Raw genomic sequence first — 15709 nt, forward strand, 5'->3', positions numbered from 1 at the left:
GGAGCTCTTTTTCTGCCCTCATAGTTTCATAGTTGGTAAGGCTGGAAGGAACCTGAGCAGATCATTAAGTCCGACCCCCTGCCATGGGCAGGAAAGAGTGCTGGGGTCAAATGACTCCGGCTAGGGATTATCTAGCCTCCTTTTGAAGACCCCCAGGGTAGGAGCGAGAACCACTTCCCTTGGAAGTTGGTTCCAGCTCCTAGCTGCCCTGACTGTGAAGCAGTGCCTCCTGATGTCTAGCCTGAACCTACTCTCAGCCAGCTTATGGCCGTTATTCCTAGTTACTTCTGGTAGTGCTAGGGGGAACAGGGTCTCTCCCGTGCCCCGCTAGCCCCCCTTTGTAAGTTTATAGATGGCCTCCAGATCCCCTCTCAGCCTTCTCTTATGGAGGCTGAACAGGTTCAGGTCCCATAGCCTCTCCTCATAGGGCCTGCCCTGCAGCCCCCTGAGCGTGCGAGTGGCCCTCTTCTGGACCTCTGATGAAGAATATCTTGCATTTGAAAGCTTGCCTAACTCTGTCCCAACTACGCAGGTGGTCCAATAAAATATATCACGTTAAGAAGTCCGTGCTTCTTGCATAATTTTGAGACCATCACAGCTACATAACTCTTATACTACCATAACAGCACACAGAAATGTGAGGAAATGGAGAAATGTATGATGATGACCATGTTCACCACATCTCTCCTCCTAAGATCCTACTGAGTGGGATCACTTTGAACAATGAGGCTTCCTGCCACAGGCTTGCATTATAATTAAACTGGAAACCATGCAGAATAGCTACTGTTACTTTGGAAATATGGCTTAGACCAGGGATTTCAAACTCATCTGGCCCTGCAGACTAGATGAGTGGTGTGGGAGCAGACCCAACAGATCAGGTCCACAGACTGGCCCCACATGCCAGATCCAGAACATGTCTTGGAGCAGTTGAAGCAGACACTAAGTGAGGTGCATGTCCTGAACTGGCTGCTTCAGGACTGTGCTGCATATGGTACCTGCTCTGGCTGCTCTGAGGCTGCATCACACACCGCACCCATTCCAATGCATGTCCACTCCATGCCAGAGCTGGCATGCGTCTTGGAGCAAGCACTGTGTGGGGTACATGCCCCAGAGTGACCAGTCTAGGACTGCATCACACACTGCAAACTTGCTGAAGTTGTTCTCCATCTCATTTCTAGATTGTTGATGAAGACGCTGAACAAAACCAGCCCCAGGAACAACCCCTGGGGCACTCCATTTGATACCAGCTACCAACTAGATGCTGAGCCATTTATTGTTACACTTTGAGCCCAACGATCCAGCCAACTACCTATCCATCTTATAGTCCATTCATCCAACCCACACTTCCTTAGTTTGCCTGTGGAAATGTTGTAGGTGACTGTATCCAAAGTCTTGCTAAAGCTAAGGTATATCATGTCTGTGCCTCTCCCACAGAGCCAGTCATCTCATCGTGGGAGACAATCATAGAAGGCTGAGTCAATTCACCAACTTAACAGAGGGTGTTAGTAGTGACTTGCCACAGGCTGCTGCAAGTTAGGGGTGTGCAACATGGGCCCTAATTGATCGGATTCAGATTCGGCCCAAATCAGGGACAGTGATTAGAGCTGTTGATTGGGATCCCATTCAAGTGTGCAGAGTAAATACAACTTACATAAGCTAAGTGCTCTATGAAGGAAAAAAGAATCAGCCCTGGCATAAGTGGTTGCAACTCCCACTTAATTAGACCTACTTATGCCAGGATTGAATGTGGCTCTGTGTGTGATGCCAATTAAATCTGGTCTTCCTCTGTTTATTTAACATTGCCTTTAATATTCCTTGCTACTTTACCTTTCCTCCTCACACCTTAACCTATACATTATATGCATTTTGCAAAAACCACTGATGCCAACCAGGAGGAAACTATGCATACCTGTCACATATTGAAAATGTTCAGTTGTTATATGTGCATAGGTCTTTGGGAATCATTGTAGATAAGCACCTGAGCATGGTATTCCAGTTGCTAGGAATTCAAGCACAATCGTTGGATATATAAGTAAAGGCACTATAACAGGGTACCTATTGAGGCCAGCTACCAGGCCAGCCCACCTCCCTGTCTGGGCAGTCTGCCCACCTACACTTCCTTGCCATGCCTACATGGAAACAATAAGTTGTTTGTTTTTAGACAGGAGGCTGCCTATTTAAAGCCAGATGCCAAGGCCATACTACACAGCTCCAAACCTTCCCTTATACCATGTACCTGTGTCTGAAAAGACAGGTGGCAGATGGCATCCAAATTCCACTATCACTTACTGGGCATTTCCTGAAAGCTGCCCTGCCAGACACAGCCTCACCACACTATCTAACCCCAGCAGGGCGTAGTTGCAGGTCATTCCCCAGGAACCTCCTGCTATCCCCATGGCTCCTACTCTGTCCTTTGGGTGTTCCTGAGCAGCAGCTCCAGCTGGGTGATGTTCTGTCTCCAGCAGCTTGCAGCAACTGCTGCTGCCTTTCCTGCTCTTATTGCTATCAACTGAACCTTCCTCCCCAATCAGGCAGTCTCTTGCTAGCCATGTGACTCCTGATTGGGGAATGCAGCCACCTGCAGGTTGCCTCAGGCACACCAAGTTGGAGGGGAGAGATAGAATGATATACGAATATGGTGTTGGCAAGACTCTCACGGGGTCATATCTCCTTTATTGTTGTCAAAACTTCCAAAGGAATGCTAAATTGGAAAGGGTTCAGAAAAGTGCTGCAAGAAAGATTCAAGCTCTGGATAACCTGTTTTACAGAAAGGACTTAAGGAAACTAAGTCATCATTGACTCCAAGATGAACATGTGACTGTCTATAAACTCACTAGGGGGGACCAGAAGGGTTTGAGGGAGACCTTGTTTCCCCCAGCGCCCCCCAGGATAACAAGAAATAGCGGCCACAAGTTGTTGGAGAGTAGGTTCAGATTAGACATCCATAGGAACTACTTCACAGTTAGGGCGGCTAGGATCTGGAACCAACTTCCAAGGGAAGTGGTGCTGGCTCCTACCCTGGGGGTCTTTAAGAAGTGGTTTGATGCCTACATGGCTGGGGTCACTTGAGCCCAGTTTCTCTCCTGCCCAGGCAGGGCGTCGGACTTGAAGATCTACAAGGTCCCTTCCGACCCTACTTCTATGATTCTATGAAATCTGTCCAAATCTCTCCAAATTGATTCGGAGGGTTTGGAATCGATTTGGAGACATTAAAGGGTCCTCTGATTTGATTCAGATTTGGAGATTCAGCCACCGAATAGGGCCGAATCAGGGACTGAAGCTTTGCACAGCCCTGCTGCAAGTACCTACATGAAGAAGAGGTTTTTGATGGCTGAGTTATTGATGAGCACAGAGCAAGATCCAATAATGGAAGCTCAAGCCACATATACTTGAATTAGAACTAAAGTGCATTTTTTCACACTGATGGTGATTCATTTTTGGAAACATTTAGTCAGATTTGGGATGGATTCTCCAAGATAATAACTCTCAAATAGAATTATGACCATCAGAGTCTTTAAGTCAAGACTGGGGGTGGAATTCTAGTACCATTTTTTACACCTAAATGGCACTTACCCGGACAGTGTCTACCCTCTGGGTTTGCCAATATAAAAATATTGCCAAATAGTGACTTTACTATACCTTCTAGTCTAAACCTAAGTGTTTATAATCTGCCTTAATGCCTGTGAATTTGTGACTCTGCTGCCTGTCTGCATTTCAGAAATTCAAATCAGCAGCAATTCCATATACACACACTTTCTATAATCACTCTGAGGCAGATCATTACCTGGTGAAAATTGTCAGAACACTGATTTCAAGGGAGTTATGACAGTTTATTTCAACTAAGTATCTTCCCCTTTGAAAATAAAACAAATGTAATTCCCTTACTGATGTGGGATGTGATTAATAAAAGCCCTGATATGTGCTATATAGAGGAGCAAGAGCCAAAGGAAATGGTGCATGCAATGTCCACTATTGGCTGTACCATCCCTGTATGTGAAGCTTTACCAACATGTAACAAAGTCTCATTTAACAGAAAAAAGACTCTCTCAGCTCCTGCACCCAGAGGTCACTGACTGACTAGTGTCATGTTAGATGAACTAACTCCTTTTGACTTGTCAGCAAAAATGTATCTTATTTTCACAAGACATTGTAGCACTTGGCCCATGATATTTTCAGCTCCTAAAAACAGTCTTCTAGGGAGGCTATTAACAGCATGCAGCCCATCCTAAAGCAGCTTGGGGAGAATTATATCAGCTCAGTCAGGGTGAACTGGAGCTCTATGCCCTACTTAGCTGGTATGCAGATACTTGTCAGGAAGTGGGACTCTCAATATCCTGAGATCTGACAGCCTTCCAACCCTGTATGGAGAAATGTCAGTCATTCCTGCTTACATTAAACACTTTCCTGTGCATCTAGGCAGTACTACAACACCAACAGCACCACATTACAAACAAAACAACATGTGCTAAACCCCTGATTCTACCTTGCTTTCTCTTTGAATGATCCCTTAAGGAAAAATAACTTTCTTTTACGAGCATCAGAAAAGCATGCAGCCCTGCAGTGCAGAGAATGACAAGGGTTCCTCCATGTGTTGTGCTCCTTGTCCATTGCATATTTTTTTCAATGCATACTTCTTTGGTAATTTTTATCATCCTATAATACAGGTTTCCCTTGATTTATGCTGTACATGCATTCCCGGAGAATGGTGCATAAATCAGATTTGCATAAAGTGAACCCACTTTACAATGTAACAAATAGGGATAGGTTCCCATGGCGGTGAGGGGGGGAGTGAGGCTGAGACTAGGGAAGGGGCAGGAGGAGGGGTGCCATTCCTGCGGCTGCACAAGGCAGCAAAGCAGAGGGAGCAGAGTGGCACACACCCCAGCCCTGGCTGCAGCTGCCCCAGGAACAGCCCCGAGAGCAGCCAGCACTACTGCCACCTGCAGCCACTCGGCTGCACTGTGCTCCGCTTGTCCCCACGCACCTCTGATCCTGGGCTATGCCATGCCCTGGTGCAGGCAGCTGGTGTTGACTGCTCCTAGGGCTGCTGAAGCCAGGGCTGGGGTGAGTGCTGCACCCTGTGCTGCCTGGGGCTCCGCTTGTCTGCAATCACCCCAACCCGTGCTGGAGCAGTCCTGGGAGTAGCTGACACCAGCTGCCTGTACCACGGGACAGCGCAGCACTGGAGCAGAGGTGAGTGGGGACAGGTGGAGCACAGTGCAGCCCAGCAGCTCCTGGCAGCTGGCCCCAGCTGCTCCTGGGTCTGCTGCAGCTGGGCCTGGCGGCAGTGGGGCCACAGCCCTTTTCCCTCTGCCAAGAGACTTAAGTGCTTGGGTGAGGGCATTTATGCTGATTGCGTAAGAGCGAATTTACCTCACATATAACAAATTATGGGTCTAAATATGCTCATTGCATAAGAGTGAATTTACAAATAAAGAACCCGCATACATTGAGGGAAACCTGTCCATGTAATGACCTTCAAATGGAATTATGACTATCAGAGTCCATTGGTGTCTTGTTTTGCTCTCTGCATTTTCATATCCTCTCTGCCTTTGGAGGAAGTGAGTGACCTAGGGATGCCATTCGCTGCAGCGGTGGGGGCTATCTGTCAGCTTCAGACACAATAGAGACAGGAAAGAACCATGTATTTTGTTAGCTAGCCCATTCCCTTGCCCGCTGTGCAAGATTCTTCTCCATAGGTGTTCCCCAGTACATACCCAAAGAGCCACTAGAAATTATACCTATTTTATTTTTCTTTTTAAAAGATAACTGTAGGTCTGACAGCAAAGGTTTCCTGACAGTCATAAACATGGAAGCTTTCATCTGCTGAACACAATCATATGCCTCAGAAGAGGCCTTTCCCATGCAACACACTTTTTTTCCAAAGTATGGGTACTTAGCCCTATGCTGGAGACTTTGCCTGTGTGGCCTGAGAGCTCCATCCCAATGGCTTGCTCAACTCTTGATCTCTCTTTTCAGATGCAGGGCTAGTTAAGTGGGTACCACCATTAGGAATCAAAATACCAGGTTCACTAAATAGCACCAGGAAACTCTTTGTCTTCTCTACATGCTTCAAGGCCTCCAAGTGGCTTCTTTGGCAGCACTTGTTGGGAACAGTACAAAGCTTTTAGCAAGTTGCTGCATGCTCTTCTTGTCTTGGGCCTTGTGACTCAGGTAGAGTCTATCAGGTCAGTTCTCTACAGCTTATTGTGCCTTTGGCAAACCCGCCACATGGCACAGCAAAGTGAGCATAGGAGGTTGGAAACAGCCTTTTCCCTTGGGTTATGTGAGCATTCTCTGTCCTCCTTAGCTGGTTCCTAAGGTTGGAGAGGGACCTGTCCAGTTTCCTGAGCATCTACAGGGGAAGAGAAAAGCTATGATGCCCAACAGGGAAATGCCTATGCCAAACTAGGCATGCCTAGTTAGGAACCATGCCTAACTAGTAAACCATCCCTGGTGCTGGCTACCTTAAGCACACTGAACTACTTCACGTGAGCTGCCTCAAGAACTAGGAGAAAGGTAGCTTCCTCCTCCTTGTCTGTCCTCATCAATGCAATATACTTGAAGGCACTTCAATTGGTGGGGGGGGGGGTAAATCTACCAATTCCACACAGCCCTAGCCTTTGAGGAATATTTCCAGTTTGGTGCATGAAAAAACACTTATTCCTCTCAGAATCTTAAGCAGATAACACATTTGAGTCTTGCTACATCCAGTCGGCCACAGCAACCTTCTATTGACCTTGTTTCCCAATGTGAGAGCAGCATCAAAGGGGTTTCAGTCCATTGCAACTGGAGCGGGTCAGGCAGCTTGCCAAGTGGATATCTGCTGGTTTAATCACTGTGCAAATCTAATAAGGAACTGGAATGTACCATGCTCATTACTGAAATTAAATTCACCTCCAATTAAAGAGAGAGCTATGAGCTTCCACCATGCAAACTGCCCCCAGGCTGCTCCTCCCAGTGGTAATCCAAAAACAACATCAGCTCCAGGCTTGCTAAATGCTATGGTATCACAAAGTACAAGAAAATGAATTAGATCCTCCTTCTATTGCTATGGGAAGTTTAAATTTGCAGATTAAACTCAAGTCCTAACAAGGTAACTTACAACCATCTGATATCCTTGCCTTCAAAGTCTTCCACTGTAGAACTTCCACCTCTGAGTCATGGAGGTATTTTTGAAATTCCCATTTTAAAGTGGCAGGCCATCTTCTGAAGCAGTAGTGTAAACTGGGGGGGGGGGGGGGGGAGTGGAGGGGGGACAGACTAGGGCAGAAGCCACTGGCATAGCCTTTGGTAGTGGGGGTTGTGAAAATAGCCACCACCATAGGAGCAGCTGACTGTACCGCTGCCACTGCACCATGGCAGCTAGCACAACCCTGTGCACTACATCTGTCCTGCTACACCTGTCCTGAAGGCCTATCTTATATTTGTGATCTGAACATATGGTTAGTGCTCAACTACTTTATAATAAACAAAACTGTTATAAATGCAAGCCTTCTATTCAACACTGGTTGGCAGCAAGAAGGGTCAGGTTCATATTTGAAGGTACCCAATGAATTATACCATTGGCACAAGCCCCCACCCAGAAATCTGGGAACATTACATTTGACTGGAGTATTCACAGACAAATCCCCATTCTCGCAAGTAGTATAAACTCACAAATTACTAATTTATTATCAAAACACAAATAAAACAACTAACCCCCCCCCCAACTTAAACATAAAGGTTTAAACATAAATATAAAGGTTATCTCTACAATTACAGTTTATAGGTTGAACCTCTTTAGAGAGACTTCACTCCAACCCAGGTGCGTCTGAGACTTGGGGTTCCCCAAAGGATTAGTTCCAGGGTCCACGCTGGACTTGTCTTATGATTAGGACTCACCGAACATCGGGAAGCTGCTTATGGTCAGCAGTTTGGTTATGGTGCCATGGGCCTCTCAAGGCTCCTGGAGAAGTGGTAGAGTGCTGATTTTTGCTCCCATGGAGAGGCTGTGTGTATATGCAATGGGGTGAAGGGAGAGGGAACAGAGAAGTGCAGGTCCAGCCAGCAACCACCCCTGCCCCCCCCCCACCTCACCCCCAACTTCTAGGCTGGATTATATGTGCTGCTGAGACAGAAACTGCCGGACAAACTCAAAAGGGAGCCAGGTTGATTACTGACAGCAGCTAGCCCAACCACACAGCTTGGCTGGAGCAACGGACCATCAAAATAAAAAAGGGGGAAAGCCAAGCCTACCTTCCAGGCCTGGGCTGCAGATAGTCTGGGTCACGCAGCTCCACTGAGAGCAGGTTACAGACCTCAACTCTGCACAAAACTGGCAGGATTAGAAACTCCCACATTTCAGCCCTGTTTAAAAACTGCCAGCATAATTGCTGGACAGCCAAGCCAAAGAGTCAATGCCCTCCTCCGGGGGCGACGCATAGGGGGTGCACACGGGTGCACACGCAACCCCTGTGTGTGGTGGTGCACCCCCTACAAAAAGGCGCTGCCGACACTGTCAGTGGTGCCTGCGGGCAGTCACCGCTCACCACCCTGCTGCTGACACCACCAGCGGCATCTGCGGGTAGTCAGCAATCCCTGCTGGCTGCTGCTGATGCTGCTGGTGGTACCTGCAGGTAGTCACCGACTCCTGGTCAGCGCTCTCCACCCCTCTCCCCCCTGCCGCTGACAGTGCCGGTGGCATCTGCAGGAGCTCCGCTCTTACCATCGCTGTGCTCCCACCACTGCCAGTGCAGCTGCGCCCCCCCAGCTGCCAGGGGCACACATCGTTCATGCCCTCCTCTCCAGTATTAATCCCTTAAAGCCTCATAAAAGGAGGAAGAAAAGGAGGAGAGAGGAGTTCCTAGACATTGGGACAATTCTGTGTCTCTCTCTCTCCTCCACCTGAGTTTCCCTTTTTTCTAGGTGTAGATTCGTTCTCCCCTTGGAGGGGACTTTGCTTTTCAGCAGTCCTTAGCAGCTTCTCCTCCTCCCCAAACCAGCCTAGCTGATCTTATATCCCTTAGTATGATATCACCTTCGCTTTGCCCAGTCAGGGAGTGCCACACTCCAGTCTCTTAACCAATCTGCCTGAAGAAATCTTTGCTCCCCCTGGCCAATCAGCCAGAGAATTTTACATATCTTACCAGCAATGCCAGTTGTACAATAATTATTGTATTTGTATGTTAATTTCATCTCTTGTACAATGTCTATCAATATTGATAGATAATACTAGAAGTGTTCAAAATGTACAATAATTTTTTTTTGCATTATTTGACCCAGTTCTCACTCGCATTGAATTGGAATTTGACAGGGACTTACATGAGGGTGAGTAATATTTGACATTTATCTTTAACCAGAGGCTTACAGTGAGCAATATAAAGTAATTGCATAATGATCACATAACTAAATCTCATTGTATAATATTACTAAGAGCTTTACTTTAAATGCTATATACGGTCTTAAATCAATAGAAAGTCAAAAAGGTTTTGTGCTTGTGTTGTTTGTAAATTCCAGGCATGTACCTAATACAGTAAGCTGCAAAATAAAGTGTAGAAGCTTTACAATACACAGAGTGAACCACAAAACAAAGAGAAAAGAATAATCATAGTAATAAATTCAGTTTAACCAGTAGAAAAAATAGTTAAACAAAACTTCATATTGGGCAGTGTCAAGTAGAGTGGCGCAGGATGTGATGATAACAGTATAAGACAACATGATGCTACTTAAAAAAAGAATATGCCTTATTTGCATACTTATGCATACTTAGCACTAGAGCTGTGCGAAGCTTCGGGTGGTGATTCATCATTGGGTGGTGTTTCAATTCGGAGGATATTCAGCCCTATTCAGTGGCTGAATCTCTAGATCCGAATCAAATCAGGGGACCAATTTAAAGGCCTGAATCAATTCAAAGCTCTCCGAATATTCAGAAAAGATTCAGAGATCTTTGATGATTTGGGCAGTCCCCGGTGGCTGCAGCAGGGAGCTGCAGCTGATTCCAAGCTGGTAAGTACTAGGGGTGGGGAAGAGGGGGCTGGGCGAGGGGTCCATGGAGGGACCACTGCCAGCCCCCCGGCCTCCCCACTCCCCCAGCCCCCACCATGGCTGCCCACTTTTGCAGCTAATAGGGGACCTGCTTCACCTCCCCAACATCCAGTGGCAACTCCTTGTCTTCCATGCTGCAGCACTAGCTGCAGACAGCAGGTAGGGAAATGATAGGGACAGAGGGGGGAGCTGCAGCTGGGCGGGGGCAGAGATCATGGTGATGGGGTTGGCGGGAGCGCAGAGCCTATGCCAGGGGGGTGGTGGGAGTGTGGAGCTCAGGTAGGCTGGGTGTGGCAGTGCTTAAGATACTTTGGATATGGATGATTCTGACTCTGGCAGGGCACTGGACTAGTTGATCTCCAGAGGTTCCTTCCAGCCCTACTTTTCTATGATTCTGTGCTTCCCAAACAGTACTGATTTGCTTCTGAGCCTATACCATAAGAAAAACTTAGTGGCACAAAGGAAAAAAATGTAGCTGTGTAAGGAATGTAGACATCTTAGCAACACATAATGGTCTGAATCATGCTAAACAGAGTGTTGGTTTGTGATTTAAAAACCTAAAAACGGAGTAAGTATCACTTACACGTACTAGCTGTGAAGTACAACGTACTCCAGGGGGTCTAGCTGAGCTCTGTTTAATTAACTAATGCCTGCACTGTATCCAAAATGCACACAAAGGAGGATTTTGTTGTTCCCATGTTGCTTTGTTTGGTCATATAAGTCAGTCGATACTGCTTCTGCTCCTGTTCCTGAAGGGATAAATGTGGCTGGACTAGTCACACATGCACACTGAAACTTCTGCTACCATTACTGTTTCTGCAAACAGATTTGACATTCACTCTCCATGAACAGCAGAAATTGTTTGTGAACTATATGTGCAAGAAGGCAGCAAACCAGGGCCCAAGTGAGTCCCTGTCACACTGAGTGAACGTTCATTCAAAAAGCATTTTTGGCCATCTCTGTTTTGCATTCATACTGCTGTGAGGAGATTCCTGAATGGAGGTACCAGAGAAAAGATGCAAAAATCCTTCAGGGTCCAAGCTACAAAGAATACACAAGACCTTGTTATTATCAAGCTCAGACCCCAGCACGGCCCCAAGGGTTAATTATTAACATGGTTTACAACCCGTTGCCTTTAGACATATTCTGCTTAAGTGCTCCCTTTGTGAGGAATAGCAGTCTTTGTTGCCTAGATACAGGGTACTTGTAGGTGGAGGAAGGTACCTGAAGCTTCATTAATAAAGGGTGGTTAGCAGGTTTTTTTGGATGGAGCTGCAGTACATCAACTCCTACCTGGGGCAGGCCTGAGCCAAAGTGGCTGCTTGTAAGCATCAACCATAGCTTACATCCTAGCAATGACAAGGCAAATAAGGATAATTGCTTCTCTCCCCCTAATCAGCATCTTACGATTAGCTATTGTATGTGAAGAAAGTCTTGGCTACGGGCTCATAAGTCTTATCCATGTCAGTCCACGGTCACTGCTTAGGGAGAGGGCAGAAGGAGCCCTGGGAAGAGTGACTGGGCAAGGACTTGCAAGACCAGCCAGAAACATCAAGGCAAGGCAAAGTATCAGGCCAAAAGAGACAAATCTCCCTGTCTCCTGTGACTATCATCTCCTCAGCTATGAGCCTGGGAGAATTAAAAGCAAGACACAAATTGAAAGAAAGGGGCATGGACCCATTGTTTACAGTTTGGATTGAAGCCTAAAGGATTTTATGACCAAGAAATAAAGATGACCGGAGGGGGAGGTATGAAATATCTATTTTTTTCAAGGTTGGAACCATAGGTACTTCATAGCCTGGAAGACTCAGTGGCCAATGACAACCACCTTGTGATGTTTTACACTGAAATTCAAGGCTGTAAAATGTAAGCCCACAAGAAGAGAAGCATTTTAATCAAATGATTTAATACTATTTTCTGAAAACACCTCATTGATGGAAAGGAGCTTTTTCTGAGAGATACAGCATCCCTGTTTTCTGATGAAGACATAAAACTACCCCTAGTGAATCATGCTCTGCCCTGGGCATGTTGGAAATGTGATATTCCTGATACTTCTAAGTGGAAGGCAAGCAGAATGAACATTTTGAGGCTCTCTCTCTTAACTCAGAAAAGGAAATTGGAGCAGACTGAGTGAGGAGGGTGGCACTCAGTCCGTCTGCAGGTGGAGCTTGGGGAACCCCAGGAGCAGGAGGTTCACCTTTAGGAACACCAGCTGCTCCACCAAAACAGGATCCAAGCTGGTGTGGTGAGGTGTAACAATGTCCCCAGCAATGCTGAACACCCTCTCACTTGGAACACTGCTTGGTGGACAGGACAGGTGTTGCTGGGCAACCGTGGCCAGATCCTGCCACTTCTGGCTGTGGCTTGCTCACTAGGCCAAGGGGTCGCAGTCCAGTGGCTCCACATCCTTAGCAAGATAGGTAGCCACAAAAGCCTCAGCACTACCTGCCCGAGGCTTGGGTCTGGTGCATCTGGACACCAGCATTGAAGCCATGACCATAGCCCACATTGGCAGTGGCTGGCATAGAGGAGACTGGCTGGTGCTGGTGCCGGTGCTGGGAATGCTGGCATGGGACAGTGGATCCCCAGCTTCCACATCCGCTTGCCTCTGCACTTCGGCCCCCCTGACTCTGTTGACCAGCACCTGCATCCAGTGATCAAGGGTTTTGGTGCTGCCAGTGCACATGCTCCCCTTCACCCTCGGGTTGCACATGCCCACCATCATGTGGACCATACTGGACTGCAAGGGATCCAGCCATCTCCTGATGCCCTCCTTCAGCCACCTCACCAGTGCCTGCACATCTGGTGACAGCGGCCTGCCCCAGCCAGGAACATTGATCCCCTGGAACTTCTCCATTTGGTTCTCCAGTTCCCTCACTAGGGGATCACCTGGCTGAGGGGGGCATCGCCAGTGCTAAGGGTCTCAGTGGCCTCAGGGAAGGGCTTGAGGACCACCAGGATCTGGGAGATAGTACCCCACTCAGCTCTGTTCAGGGGGCTGCTGATCCCAATCTCCCCAAGCAAGGCCATCTCATGGATGGCCTTCTGTTGCTTCACCAGCCTTTCGAGCATCTGATATGTGGAGTGCCACCGAGTCCCCACATCCCACATGATTTTGTGCTGTGGGATGCTCAGCTCTGACTGTTTCTCCCGCAGCATCTTGCCCCCCTTGATGCTGTGGTGGAAGTAGCCTGCCACCTTTCTGCATTTCAAAATCACTTGGCTTGTAGCAGTAGTGGTGGCAGTGCCATCACAGGCAGCCCTGTCCCCCTCCAAGGCATCCCTCACTATGAGGTGAAGCCGGTGTGCCACACAGCAGATGCCAACAAAGTTGGCATCATGGACAGCCTTCACCATATTGGCCCTGTTGTTGGTGACCATGACCCCGTGGGTGAGCTTGGCCTGCCCAATGAGCCACCCCTGCACCATGCGGTTCATGGCCCCCATGATCTCCCTTGCCGTGTGGGACTCATCTAGCACCTTGGCTTGCGGTAGAGCCCACCAACAGCCTGACTGATCACACCAGTGCCCTGTGAGGGAAAGGTAGGCGTGATCATCACCCCGGCTGCTCCAGATGTCAGAGGTGAAGTGCAAGGCTGCCTACAGCCCTGCCTTGTGCAGCTCCTCCCTCAGGTACTCCCTGCATCTCTCATACAGGGAGGGCACCACCACCCTGCTAAAGGTGATGAATGCGGGCACTTTGTAAGATGAGGCCAGAAGTACTATAAGTCACCTGAACCCTGGCTGCTCAACTAGGGAGAAGGGCTGGCTAACCAGAGCAAGCATCTGCCCAATGCTTTGGGTGATCTCTCTTGCCTTTGCAACTCACCCTGCTCTGTCTGCAGTTTTCCCCCACTGGTCCAGGTTGGCCTGCCTCTGCTTTGGGGGGAAGGGGGCTTTGGAGCGAGCAGGGGAATTCCTTTTTGGCATGCTCACACTGGTGCCAGGCTGAGCAGGAAGAAGGGCAAGGGGGTGCTGCCTCCTCACATCAAGGAAAAGTATTTCACATCCTTGCCCTGGCTGATGTGGCTTCAGCAGTGCTGGCAGATGACAAACCTGGGATCATCTGCCACCTCAAAATGATCCCACATTACACTACTCACCCGCTTCTGGGTTGAGGCTGAGGATCCTGCCTTATCCCACCCCTCAGCAGGCTGAGGCTTAACAGCACGAGGAGCTGCCTCAGCGGAGCCACTTGCCTCCACAACCTCAACCTCCTCTGAAGTGCTGCTTTCCAGAGGAGACCAGGGTCTAGAGGAAATTTGAGGGGTGTGGAGCACAAACTCTGATTCCCCCTCGGTCCCCAGAATTGCTTGAACCAGCATGCTTAGCACCCCTGGATCCAGATCCAGCTCCTCCTCTGGCAGTGGGAGGCTCATGCTGAGAGATGACATTGGGGTGGAGGAGACAGTAAGTCCACTGCTAGTGCCTATTTATGGACTGAGGAGAGGTGTTGCAGGTGCAGGGACATCAGCTGTAGACACTGCTCCCACCTCCTTGCTTCCACTGGCAGCAGAAGTGTCATGGCTGCTTGGGAAGAGAATGCGTCTATGTTTGGCGGGGGACTTGCAGCTGTAGCTCTCCCCCTACCCTCTCTCTCTTCCGCCAGAAGACCTGGCACCTGCCTTTCCAGTACACTTCATATTAATCTTTTCTGTGCTGCAAAAGGTATGCATGTGTGTGTCGCTCCTTTTGTGTTGTGTGTTTTATTCCCCCTGTGTTGTGTGCATGCACTGGACTCTTCTTTGATTATTAATAACAATATATTATGTCTTCTTCTGTGATGTTCTATTAGTGTGAATGTGTGACTACTATTGTACTTCTTGTTCTTCTTCTGTGTTGTAATGTGCACCTATAATGATATATCTCCCTCTTCTAAGACCCTGAGTTCTGTGTTAGTCTCAACCTGAATCTGACTTCTGTGTTGTCTTCAGTCTCTATGTAAGCCAACTATAATAACTAATAACTACTATATGTAATCTGACTCTCTTCTTCACCTATGAATTATCTGATTTTTCTTCTTTTATGTGTGTATATTACAAGTGTGTGTGTGTGTGTGTGTGTGTGTGTGCGCGCACGTGCAATCTGTGTGCCTCCCTGCACAGTGATGGATCATGCTGGGGGGGGAACACAGAGCTTTCTTTTTTCAAAGTTTGCAACAAAAAAAAGAGAGCAAATATAAATTGAAAGGAATGAATTGGATAGTATTAAGAGATGCTAAACTAAGCTAAGCTAAATCCTACCCAATCCTTTCTAACAACAAAAAGGACCAGGCAAGTAGCAACTCCTGGCTATAAAACAAGCCAGGCAGTGCACAGTACCTTTCTCACATTGTTCCTCAGTATTGTGCCTACAATTTCTATTTAATTAACCATAATGACCATGTTACTTCCTGTTACTGGTTAACTGTTTTCTTCTAAAATTAAGACCACAGTAAAGTTAAATACCTGCGTATAACACCAAGGGATGTCCTTGATTTAGCACAACATGCTTGTTTTCAAGGATGAATGCAGCTGGAGCCATAAGGGGAAGTTTGTGCTGTCCATTTCTGCCAACAAATAAGTGTGTGCAAGTGTCCTTTACTAACTTGATCATGGTCATTATATTAAATTAAATAGACATTGTAGGCATATACTGCAGAGACGTGGAAGAGATCTCAAGGATAAGCTAGTCCAGGGCTGTT

This window comes from Alligator mississippiensis, chromosome 6, assembly GCF_030867095.1.
Source record: "Alligator mississippiensis isolate rAllMis1 chromosome 6, rAllMis1, whole genome shotgun sequence".
Taxonomy (NCBI): Eukaryota; Metazoa; Chordata; order Crocodylia; family Alligatoridae; genus Alligator; species Alligator mississippiensis.